Below are 13,450 nucleotides of genomic sequence, written 5' to 3'. Positions count from 1 at the left end.
CACTAACACTTGTTTGGTTTGAGAGTACTACTAGCAGAACAGTATATTCCACTGCTCTCAGTTTCTACAGAATGTGTTTATATTGTAGCCAAATATCCTCTAAGTCAGGCATTAAGTGACTGGATACAATTAACACAGGATGCTAAATTCTCAAGTCAATGGAAGTTTTTCCTGAAGGTCTGAAAAAGGGCTGCAGAATTTGCTCCAGTGTTTAAAATAAAACTAATTATTACTCATAATATAACCAGCATAAAACTATCTGAAACTATAGACAGATTTTTATAGCTTTTCCTGTGACATCTGGCTACAGCAAATGTGTCTTCTTTCACTCTTGACGACAGAGCTCTAATGATGCTACTTATATTTTGGGATTTCTTGACTGTTTTCTAACTCTCTCTTTTTCATTCCTTCCCCTGGCTGTTAATCAGATTTAGTTACTGTGCTCAGGTCCCAACTGACTAGCAACTTCATTTGTTTATTTTCCTGGGATTTTTGACTCAGCACGTGTGGCAGTTTAAGTCTTCTCTTTAAACCTCCACTTGATAGAAGCAATTGATAATTCTCTTTCTCCAGGAGAGAATATCTGGAGCTATCAACCTCTTCCTGTTGAGCTCATCATTCTGACACTTGCCCACCTACCTCTAGCCCCTTACTGAATTTATTTTAGCACAAATTCCACATCCACTATGAAACCGACTGAGAAAGCTCCATTGCTTTTGTGGTAAATCAAACCCTGCTTGACGTTGAGTGGGGTCCGAAAAATGGCACACAAACCATGACTAAGGCTAAGATATTGTCATCTATAATTTTATTAAAAGTCATGGACAAAAAAGAAAAATTCACGGAAGCCCGTGACCTATCCGTGACTCAGAGCTCCAAGGTCCCCCCGCTGCCCACTCGGAGCTCTAGGGTCCCCCTGCCAGCTCTGGTGGCTCAGAGCTCCAGGGTCCCACCACCACCCATGGTGGCTTGGAACTTAGGGGCCCTTTTCCGTCTCTGGCAGCAGGGGTGCCCACAGTTCCCAGCTACTAAAGGTGGCAGGGCGGACCCTGCGACTCCCAGGTGCTGCGGGCTGAAATCATGGAAGCCTCTGGAAGTCACAGATTCCATGACTTCTGCGACCTCCATGACAAAATTGTAGCCTTAACCATGACACACATTGCTGAGGACTGCAAAATGACCACTTCTTGGAGGTTTTCATACCTTGAACATTGTTTATAAGAATGCTGTGGCTTGGCTTGAAGGGATTGCATCTGCCAAACAAACAACTGAATTTACTCCTTGTCTAATTCAAAAATAATGTTAAACTTGACATAACATAGTGTTCAGGGCCTCAACAGCACTATTAAGTAAACGCTCTCCTACTTTCTGAATTAAAGCATAAGGGTCAACTCTGAAACCACAGCTCTAAAAATGCTTTCATGGCTCGTCAAGTTCTTGAACCTACGGATCTCCTATACATTTTCACAAAATTTTCCACACATCCCTGCTACCCTTTAGTCTTTGCCAGGGGTTTGTTTAACAGCTGAAAAGGGGCCTGCTTGTTATCTTTTAACCAATCTAAAAAAAGGCTTCCCTTCAGCCTAAGGGAAGATTAAACCCTTTGTAGAAAGGTCCTGAGTTATCTTTTCCCCGTTTGGAGGAAAAAGGGTGTTTCATTCCTGCTCTTCAATGAAATCTTGTGCATCTTAAAGGCAAAAAATAATCCTTCAAGAAGCATCAAAGATTTAGCAATAAAAGTCAAATATGGAGAGGATAGTTCTGCAGTAAGTACAGGACAGGGTTGAATGTGCCTCACTCTTGACCACACCCTCCTCTTCTTCCTCCCTCCATACAAAAGCTTTGTGTATGTACAGGCACTAACATTATTTACTTCTATTTTATTTTAACATTTTGGCATTCACCTTTAAGCTGAATTTTTTTTAAATTAACTTTTCTGTTGCTGGTTTTGCTTTCCCTTCCTTCCATTTTCCAGTCTTTCAACCCATTTTCTGTTCTTCTGTTGTACATTTAGTGTCTCTTCCCATGTCCTTCAATATCTGTCTCTGTCTTTTCTCTTTCCTTTGACCTTCATGTATCTTCTTCTTTCTGCTACTTCCTTCCTAAAGTATCTGACTTTGCTGTACCCAAACAAATGAGTGAGAACTAAGTTTTTCTCCGACACCTTGCATTGTTTTTCTCCATCCTTCCCTTCTCTCCCTGGGCCTTTCAATCCCCATATTTCTGTCTCATTAATCAACAATCTTCTTCCTCTCTTCTGTTCTTCCCTCTTATTCTCTCACTCATCATCATACCCAAATCCACGTTCTTCTTCACCCAAGATATATTAAAATTGGGAAAAGTGCAGAAAAGGACAACCACAATTATTAGGGTATGGAGTAGCTTTGATACAAGGAGAGATTAAAAAGACCAGGCCTGTTCAGTTTAGAGAAGAAATGACTAAGGAGAAATAAGATAGAAGTCTGTAAAATCATGAATGGTATGGAGAAAGTGAGTAGGGAATTGTTATTTATCCCTTCACATAACACAAAAGCTAGGGGTCTAGGCAGTAGGTTTAAAACAAAGTATTTCTTCACACTATGCACACTGTGGAACTTGTTGCCATGGATGTTGTGAAGGCCAAAAGTATAAGTGGGTTTAAAAAAAAATAGATAAATTCATGGAGGATAGGTCCATCAATGGCTATTAGCCAGGATGGTCAGGGATGCAACCCCATGCTCCAGCTGTCTCTAAACCTCTAACTGCCATCAGCATCTGGCACTGGCCATGGTCAGAGACAGGATACTGGGCTAGATGGACATTTGGCCTGACCCAGTATGGCCGTTAAGTCAAATTGTCTCCTGTCCTCCTCCTCCTCCACCAGCCTGCGCCCCTCCGTTCTGCTTTATTCCTTTGCTCCCAGGAGTCACTGCTGTTAGTCTCTCCTTCTTGCCCTCTCTCTTCCTTTTGCCTCCCTCTTTCCCACAAAACAAGCAGCAGCCCTTAGCTCTACTCAGGAGCAGCCCATAAATACGACTGTCACTTCCTTCTGTTGTGGGACGCAAGGACAGCTCCCAGCTCCACACCCTTCTGCCCCTCTGGAAAGACACCAGTATGGACTGAAGAGGCTGGCCTAGCTCCCTACAGAGCACAGATCTGACAGTTACTTTTCTACCTTGCTAGAACTGCACTAGATGGAACTAGGGAGTATTGTCTATGCTATGTCAGGGCTGAGAGTTTAACTGGGTCTGGAAGAATAATAATGGGGCCGAGTGCGCAACCCTGAACCCAACCTGCATCTAAAAACACTGCCTTCCTGCTCTGTCTGTATCGGTCTCTCAATTTTTGTCACAACATGACACTCCTAATAAGTCACAAAACCACTGAAATTAGAGACAGAGAAGATGTACTGTGCCATTTTACTGTTCCTCTTGCTACAAACACAAATGTTCCCTACAGTCAAATTTTGATTGCTTTGTGGCACCTCGTGAACTTGCATGAAGAAACTTGAGAAGATTTTCATTTTTGATTTTGTCTGATGACATAAATGGTATCTATCACATACAACACTTAGCTTCTAATGAAACTAGAATATGACCCTAAATTAAGATTTCAAAATTGATACTGTCAGGGGGTACACGCAGAATAAATGCTGACAAATTACAGGACAAGAATATGAATAAAACACCACTTGCCTCTCAGCTCTACTGTCATCGATGCTATCTTCAGAGTGAAACCTGAATGAAATGTTAAACTAAGCAAATGATCTAGATGATCTCACAATTAAGCATTTGTCCTTAAAACTGAATTAGACAGCAGTTTTGCTGTATTGCAGCTAAATGAAAACTATGTAAAATCTACTTTTTCAATAACGATGAGTGTCAGAAACCAGCAAAATCAAAGACTTTGAGGTATGCTCAGGAGAGTGCTCAGCCATTCACTCAGGTTGTTACTGTGCTGGGCATGGGGCCTACTCCTAATATGGCAACTAGAGCTGATAAAAAAAATTCTTTATTAAGTTGGCACTCAGACAGGGCTGGCTCCAGGCACCAGCACAGCAAGCAGGTGTTTGGGGTGGCCAAGGGGAAGGGGTGGCGCATCCAGCTCTTCGGCGGTGGGTCCCAAAGAAGAAAGTGGCAAGGTGGAGCTGCTGCCAAAGTGGTGCGGATCGTGATCGCGCCTTTTTTTTTTCTTCCCCCACTGCTCTGGGCAGCAAAAACCCTGGAGCCAGCCCTGCTCAGAGACCCTCACCCTGCAGAGAATGTAATCTACAACCCCCCCTTTACATTTGTTTTGTATATAGTGATTATATACTGTGTTCATGGGTGCCACAGAAATCCACAGGATAGGTAGTCAAACCTTAAGACTGTTTCATGATGTGGCAAGCAGCTGGTGAAGTTCGACAAATTCTGATTTTGGTAATGCCCACTAGCAATGCTTTAGTTAAGTGAATATCAACTTTTCCATTGTAAACCTTGATTTTTGTAAGTTTATAACAACTCTATAGAATTTATTTTTGTCAGAAGCGTGGCACAAAACACAAGGACTTGATACCAGAAAGTTATTTTATTATTTATAAAATATTCACAAAACAAAAATCAGTCATTTTCATGTTACAGAATATAAAATGGGTAGATATTGACTTGTCTCTTTTTGATCAATAAAATCATTAAACATGTCTTATTTCAATTGTGTAATTTAGTAACTGACTAGTACAGAAATACAATCATAGTATTTAAGAGAAAAAAATATTAAAAATGGATGAGAGATAAAATTAAGTTGCTACTGCACATAAAAGTACACCAAATGCCCTCCTGGTCCTAAGAATAGTAAAGTTCACCTGTTCTTCCCTAAGTTGATTTGTAATGCACCTTTTGATCAATGCCCCCGGGGTTAGCCACCCTTCTTAGGATAATCACAAGCCTTGGCTCTTTGCTCCTGGTCTTGAATGATATAATATATCCCTGATTGGTCCTTCCACCTAGTGTCTGGTTGAATAAATGAATAACCATACCTCTAGGATAATTCTAATAGAACTGGTCAGGAATTTTTCAACAAAATATTTTTTGTTGGAAAATGCCAATTCATCCAAACTTTTGTTGGGAAGGTTTCTCAGGTCCAGGATAGAATTGCCATTCAAAACTAGCGGGGGGTGGGGGGCGCGGGGAAAGGAGAGAAAAAAAAAAGAAAGAGAGCCCACAATAGCCCAGTAGTTAGGAGACTCATCTGGTATGTAGGAAACCCTGGTTGAAGTCTCTGCTCCACCTGATTCTGAGGAGGAACTTGCACCTGTGTCTTCCAGCTGAGTCCCCAAACCAAAAGTCTATAGAATCAGTTTCTCTTGCTCTCTGACCCAATGAGCATTTAATGATTTACATGAAGTGGAACAGCTCCAACAAGAGTGACTGAGGGGGGACTAGAGAGAAAAACTAATGTCTATTGCATGGATTAGCAGATGCCATGTACAGGCTACTCCCCCCAGTACACTTCAGGAGAATATGTTTTTCCTTTGGCCGTGTAGTGGGTCTGTAATGTAAGTGTTTCAGAGGTACTGTGGGATCCTTATGCTGTGCTTTTTGGGACACAATACCAGGTAGGCACTTTTCCTCTCCATGTAGTCAACTCCTGTCTATTTTTGCATTGTCCCATTCTACATTCCTCCGTATGGTAGAACAGAGCGGAGATTAATGCATATTAAAATTAATTATATTTCAAATCCACTTTCGAAGCAGCCACTTCCCTAATTAAAGTGTTCTTTCAATAATAAATCCACTGTTTTATTTTAAAATTTTAATTCACTTTTTTTTTTAAAAAGAAACCGACTGCTATTTATACCACACCAGGTTTTGTGTGTGTATGCTTATATCCCTTCTCTCTTCATTTTTTATTTTGTTTTGAGATATTTCATAAGGCATACAAAACATACAAGGCAGTCTGTTGAAAAGGCCAAACTACCCCGAGCTATGAACAATAGTAATTAAAAGGTCATCTATTCAGCACTGACATGTTGTATGGAGGAGGCTACATTTTGCATAAATTAGGATTTCTGAAACTGGTTATCAATGTAATGCCTCAGTTCATTAATTCTATATTATATTATAGTCAGAGAAATAGATTGTAGATAGAGCCTTGATTATGCAATACATTTAAATACAAGCCAGATTTGGGGATGTGCTCACTTATTACATTGAAAAAGAATCTGTTTCTTTTTGTTCCATGTCTGCATGGATTTATACAGGAAAATAACAGTATAAAACCTATTAAGCTACCAAAGAGCTTCATTCAAATAATGTCAAAGATCCCACTTAAACCTATAAAGAGCTAAAGCTACCACTACAGAAATAAGCCACAACGGAGCTGTGAATAGGCTATTAGTGTACGCCACAGGTCTATCTGCCTCTGCCTTATGCCTCCAGCCATCCAATAAGTGCAACAGCAGCCTAAGCGAGAGGCTAATGGTTATTAGAATATGGCTAACAGTGGTTTGTTTTTAACTTTTTTTTAAAAAGTTTCATTAAAAGAAGATACATAAACAACCTGCCAGTATGAAAAGTGGCTTCTAGTCAAATTAAGAGGAAATAATAAGAAAAGTTTACAGATACCCCTTTTTCTACTCTTTTCAATCTCTCTCTTCCTCCCTCCCCCACCCCTCTTCCAAGGTTCCTTGAAACCAGTTCAGTTTGGAATATTGAAAAGCTCCCAGTTCAGCTTTTACACTGGAAAGTTCAAAAAATGACTCAATGGGCCACGCATTGGCAGAAGTGCAACTCGGCACTTAGGAGGAAAGGGTAGCTCTTCTTCTCCTCTCCCGCCCCCGCCACCCAACTTATCTCTTTTGACCCTTGTTGCAACCGTGAGATTTATCTTGTACAAATTAAAAGGGATAATTCAGGGAATTAAGAATATTTTTCCAGTAGTGCCATCCATGCCCTGAAGCCTCTTGCATATTTTTACCCATGAAAATATAAAGGTTGATTTGCTCTTTGAATTTCTCCCTCTTTGGAGTACAATGCATTTAAGAAGATCTTGGTTTCTCACTGCCCAACCCTGCTGCTTTCACTTGTTACAATTTATCTTTCTGGTTTTGCCAGGCAAAGCAGCAGCAAACCCTTGACATCCAAATGGGAAGTGCTGCCTGTGAATACTCCATGTGGAGTGCAAGCTCAAACAGCCCTTCAGTTTTGACTGAAAAGGGTTATTTTCTTTGAAAAAAATATAACACGAAATATGGAAATAGTTTAAAGAAAATCCCTTTTCAGTCACAGCTGAAAGGCTGTTTGAGCTTCACTTCTCCTCTGGCTTTTGCAGGGACATTTCCTGCTTACGTACCAGGAACTGGAGTACCTTTAAAGCCCTTAGCTTTTACTATAAACCACCACCCCGCCCCCTCCACATGCTCACACACAATCACCATGTACAGTGAACTGAAGGGGTTTTTCATGGCCTTTCAGTTCCTGAGGCAGCAGGAGAGGAGAAAAGGAAAAACACATTTCAGAAAAGGCAGAGAGGGAGAAGTGGAGAAGGAAGGTAAAAACTGTTTACAGGCATAAATATCTTTGGGTAGTTTATAAATCACCTTAAAAAAAAGAGGTAGGGAGAGGTATTAAAAAGCATTTTCTTCCTTTCTTTGCTCCACCCATTAAACAATGAAGGGATATTTTTGAGTGATGGGGTGCACTAGTGAGAGTTGGTACATGGCCAGTTAGAACTCAGCTTTAGACAATCTGTATATCCAATCACATACTACCATATTCTTATGCACATGTACTTTGGCTTTTGATTCACATCAGCTGCACAGGCTTCAATGAAGTTATGTCATGAATGAATATGACACATGCAGGCATACCTTTTGCTAGATTAATTGAAAATGTGCCTGTGCACATATTTCAAGGTATATTATCTTTCCCCCCCTTTTAGAATCCTAAACCTACAGATAGTCTATTGTAATATAAAATACTATGTTCCTTAACATCAAATAAACTATAAAGAAACACTAGTATACTTTGAATAAAAATAAATACCTATAGAGATTGACTGTAAACCTGCATTCTACTATTTCATCTTAATATTTTAGTGACTTAAAAGACAGGCAAGTTTGGAATATAGAAAATGCTACTGTAAAGGAAAGGGTGTAGCATGCTATAGCCTGAAAATTAGATACAAGATCAGAAGTCCTTTTAATCTTTGAGATTATCACTAATAAATTACGAGTTTATCTGTCCAAGTGAATCTTGACTTGAGCAGCTGAATGATAGACCTACAAAGTGAATGGATATTGAAATTCTATTGTCTCTCTCTCTCTCATGTGGTAATGTAATTAAAGTCCTGGGGAATCAGAATTTGTGGACACCTCATATTTAAGCCTTGTGGCTCAACAATCTAGGACACTGCTGAAGAAAGACATTGTACTCTCCACAATGACCATTAGTCAAATAATAGACTGTCTTTCACTTTATTTCTATTCCCCGAGTAACATACTAGTAGGCAGTTTTACAAAGACAACTGTTATTAGAAGCAAAATCAAATTAAATTAAAACAAATTAAAAATGGGGATTAAGTTAGGGCAGAAACTAACAAAGAACAGAACATAAGACCATGAAGGTTATCTATGAAAAGGAAGCCTGCCAAAGCTGCCCAGTCCAATGACAACGATAGTTCGCCTTCATGAGATTGTGCACATATACATTCCACTGCAGGTCTATATGCACCCAATGCACTCAAGTTGGAGGAGACCTTTGCCAGCAGTACCACTAGGCGGCGCATGTGCTCCTGCTCTCCTTGTGTTCTCAGGTAAGGGCATAAAAGGAAAGGGTCTGCCACCTCCCTCTCCATTCCCTCACATCACTGTATGTAACATCCAAAGTAGCAGGGAAGGTGGGAGGGTTGTGGAATTTATATGTACATGTCACATCTCAAAGAACATTTACTGTACAAGTAACTATTTTTTCTCTTTTGAGCAATTGTGCGCACAAAGGTTCCACAGCAGGTGACTCATCAGCAGTTCCCTTACAGGTAGAGGGGCTTTGGATCTTCTGAACCAAGATTGTAACACCAACTCGCCAAAGTTGGCATCACCACGAGAGACTTAAGTGATGTTGTAATGACCGGAAAAGGTACATATACATGACCATGTTGCTGCTTTGCAGATAACAACTATTAGGATATTGGTTCAGAAAGGACTGTGGAAGTGGATTGAATCCTGGTGGAGTGAGCCTTTATTCTTGGTGGAAGAGAGATTTCAGCAAGATTGAAGCAGAATTTAATGCAATCAGAAATCCAATTAGATATTTACCGAGCTGACAGTGATTAACCCTTCACGCTCTTAGCATATGCTCTTAGCATATGCTACAGGAAGAGATTCTGAAGGACTTAATGCAGTCCAGATTGAAGAAAGTCTTCATACCTTGGCATTCTGTTTTGGAAGAATGTGGTTTTAGGAAAGATACCAAAAGATTAATGGATTGATTAAGATGGAAAGCTGACACTACTTTAGGCCTTAGGGTGTGGTCTATGGACAATTGTCTTTTTGGAAGACTGTGAAAGGAAGAGAGCTTCAAGTTCTGAAATTCTCTTTGCAGAGAAGTGACTGCCACCAGAAATGCTGTGTTATTAAACAAGAGAGGTAGTGAAGTTGTAGCTATAGGTTCTAGAGGGTGGGTCGTATCAGTTTGGCGAGGATTAGGTTGAGATCCCATATAGATACGCCATCAGATACAGGAGGGTGAACACTGAGTAGACCATTCAAGAATCAGGAAATGAGAGTGAGAGAAAATGGAAAACCCCTCTACTGGTTGATGTAATGCAGAGACGGAAACCAGGTGGACTCTCATAGAACTAACTGAAAGTCCTGATGATTTCACATGCAACAGATACTTCAAAAACCATGTAATATTTTTGTGATTGGGTAATATGGATTGAGATTGTGCCCAAATTGAAATCCTATACACTCTGCTGTATAGCTGGCTTTAGTGGATACTTTTCTGCTGCTCACCAGGATGTCCTGATCCACTCAGGAGCACATTTTCTCATGAGAATTCAACCAGAGATCATCTATGTCATGAAGTGGAGAGATTGGAGGGTGGGATGTAGAAGCTTGCCCTGGTCTGATACAGGAGGCAAGTAGAGATAAAGTTATTGGTGAGTGGATGGAGAGTTGATGTATGTCTGTGAACCAATACTCAATACTGCCTTGGCCACACCAGTGCCTTAAGAATTAATGTTGCTTTGTCTCTTTTCAGTTTCCCAAGTAGCCTCAGAATGAGAGGAAATGGAGGGAATGCATATAGAAGATGACTGGACCAAGAGAGAAGGAAGGCATCTGTGATGGAGCCAAGGCTGCCGTCCACCCTGAAGCACAATCTCATGCATTTGTTGCTCAGGTTCGTTGTGAACAAGTCCAGTACTGGGTAATCTCAGCAGTGGAAAAATCTAGATAAGAAGATCCTCTTATTGACCACTCATGTTGGTCTATGAGGGTTGGACTTGAGGCTTTCAGAAAGAAAGACTATAGAGTCAAACCTTTCCTTTGAAAGGTAAGCCATGGCGGTCAGGGTCAAGGTCTGCTTCCAAGGAAGGTCATGCACTTTGTTGATTGCGGTTATGATATGTCCACATTTAGTTTCAGGCCCAAATGAGATGACAGCTGCCTGATGACAAGGATGCTGCTTTGGACCTGGGTGCTTAATGTTCCACAAACAAGCCAATCATCCTGGTAAGGAAATATTTGAACTCTAGAAGGGTGGAGATAGGCTGTAGTATCACCATGCACTTGGTGAAGACCCGTGGAAATGATGACAGCCTGCAGGGAAGTATTATGCACTGGCAATGGCTGTTGCTTGCTATGCATCAAAGATATTTCATGTAGCCAAGAGATAGAACCACATAGAAGTTTGCATCCTGCAAATTGAGGGCAGCATATCAATCTTCAGGGAAGGGATAATAGAAGTGAGGGTGACCATCTGGAACTTGATTTTTTTTTTAATGAAAATGCTCAGCTTTCTTAAATCTAGAATGGGACAGACCACCAGATTTCTTTGGTGATTTCAACGTGATTAGGAGTGTGCACTTTTTAGCTACTGCTAATCACCATAAATTTTGGTAGCATCATATTCTCAGCTCGTTTGTTGTTTTCTAACAACCTTTTATCATCTTCACTGACGCCTTTCCCTCTTTGCTGGTAAGGAACTTCTTCTGTCACTCCCAATTCCAAAAGAGAGTGTAATTCTTGAAGTAATACAATCTTATGAGAAGGGACCCTGAAAAGGGATGGGGAAAGTGGGTTGAGAAAAGGGAAGGAGGTGAAGTGGATAACATATCCCTCCTTTACTCTGCTGAACACCCACTTGTCTGTCGTGATGTTTTCCTAAGCACAGTGAAAGAGGGACAGGTATGATCCAAAGGAAAGAGATATGGTTAGTGTACTGTTCTTAATTAAGAAATCAAAATGACTAACTGGAGGGTGCAGTTGTCTGATGAGAAGGACCTCCGGTAGACGAAGATGGCTGGTGATGTCAAGAAGGTCTTGATCTTTTGTTAGAAGCATACTGTGACCTCTGTTGGAAAGAGGGTCTAGAGCAAGAATCTTGAACTACTGCTTCCTTGTAACTGAGCTGTAAAGTCCTAGTGAATGAAGCATTGCATGGGAGTCCTTCACGGTTCACATAGCATCATCTGTTTTGCTGGAAAAAACAAGTTTAGATCCCTCTAAGGGCAAATATGCTGTGTTTTGCAGCTCCTTTGGCATGCCAGAAGCTTGCAGGCAGGAAAAATGCCTTATGGAAATCACAGTGACTATGGAAGATGAGCTGTATCAGCAGCATCAATAGCTGCTTGAAAGGATGTTTGGGCTGGGAGACATCCCTTTGAAACTAAAGCCAAAAACTGTTCCTTATAGTCCTCCGGCAACTTGTCATTAAATTTATTAATTTCTCTGCAATTTCTAAAAGTTTATTTAAACAAGCCAGGCTGATAATTAGCCACTCTCATTTGAAGAGTAGTGGTGGCATAATTCTGATCACATAAACCCAGTCTCTTAAATTCTTTATCCTTGGGAGTAGCTTTATGATAGGATTGACAGGACAATTTATTAGTAGCTGTGACTACCAAGGAATCAGGAACTGGACGAATAACAAAAAATAATCAAAATCTTGATGAGGGACTTGGTATTGTCTGTCCATTCACTTGGCTATAAGAGGTATACAGGCTAGGGCCTGCCAGAGAATGCATCACCTCATTCTTGAGGTGTACTTTGAGTCAGAAATCTCTCTTTGAGTCATGGTGGGGAATGAGGTACAAATAAGGATTTGTCCCTGACATGGCCTTCACTGAGACAAATCAAGCAGCTCTTGTGCCTACTCGTGACAGGGATTACAGCCCTTCACATGGCACACTGCTTAAAACCTGGGGATTTTTTCATAATAAATCCTCCAGGTAACTACTAAAACTATAACTAACTATACTACACTAAATAAACTAACTAAGATATATACTCTACAGAGTTTGAAATGCGGGCTAACCAAAACGAATGCTAGCTCCAAATCTTGCCCCAGGTAGTGAGAAGGAATCGAGAGGGATGTGATGGACACACCCCTTTTATGACCTCCCCTGAGAGCATGACAAGAAAAAGATTTCTTTCTTAGTCCTTAACTTGGCTCAAACTGCCTTACTAAGGGTTCTTGAAATGACCTTGAATGAGTAAAAGAAAATAGAAGAAGTTGTGCTGTCTCCTTGAAAGCTGGCATCATGGAATGGGTAATTGTGAAGTTCAGGCTTCCATCTTGATGGTTTGTGAAGCGTTCAGGGTTCTGGTGGCATTCTTTTTTGCATAATTTATGCCATATTACGGAGATGCTTTATGCAGCTCACAGTGCGAATCCCCACTACCTGAACAAATTTACTGCACAAACTTAACTAAATATTAGTGGAACTTTCCCTCTCTTCCAATTCTTCTAGGTAGCCAACGTGATTAGGAGTGTGCACTTTTTAGCTACTGCTAATCACCATAAATTTTGGTAGCATCATATTCTCAGCTGGTTTGTTGTTTTCTAACAACCTTTTATCATCTTCACTGCATAAAACCTGCACAGCCAAAACAAACACTTTTTGTATTATCATTTTGTAAAATACAGTCTTAAAGCTGAAAGCACCAGCTCTGTGCTTTAGTGATAAATTAGGCAGTGTGGTTTGCTTAGAAGGAAGGAAGGTTTTTCAAGCGGACATGAAAAGAAAACTAAAAGATAACAAAAATTACTTGAAACATTATGTTCCTGGAACAACTGTGCAAAATGTTTGCCTTGGCAGCAGATGCTGACCTTGTTGGGCGAAGCTAAGTGAGACTAGCTGAGTCTCCGTGGCAAGTTCAGCTTGTTAACTCCATATTGGATATGGCCCTTCAGTCAGTGGAATCTAGAATCCTACACTCAGCAGTCCTAGGATACAAACCCTAAGAACAGCCAAGCTTGGAGAGAAAGTT

General features: G+C 40.6%; 1 protein-coding gene across 5 annotated transcripts in view; it reads right to left on the bottom strand.

Moving 5' to 3' along the window:
- POU1F1 (POU class 1 homeobox 1) overlaps positions 1–13,450 on the bottom strand; it is a 301,956-nt gene that overhangs the window by 135,057 nt on the left and 153,449 nt on the right. Inside the window, exon 1 of one of the 5 annotated variants that reach the window (XM_044981443.1) lies at positions 1,204–1,255. The exons of the other annotated variants lie outside the window; for them this stretch is intronic. The gene's annotated coding sequence lies outside the window, so the exon portion shown is untranslated. Of the gene's footprint in view, positions 1–1,203; positions 1,256–13,450 lie in introns of those variants that run through there. 5 annotated transcript variants of the gene reach the window in all.

Source organism: Mauremys mutica, chromosome 1 (genome assembly GCF_020497125.1).
Source record: "Mauremys mutica isolate MM-2020 ecotype Southern chromosome 1, ASM2049712v1, whole genome shotgun sequence".
Classification (NCBI taxonomy): domain Eukaryota; kingdom Metazoa; phylum Chordata; order Testudines; family Geoemydidae; genus Mauremys; species Mauremys mutica.
The sequence above is the reverse complement of the archived record's forward strand: the minus strand, read 5'-3'. Positions and strand labels throughout refer to the sequence as shown.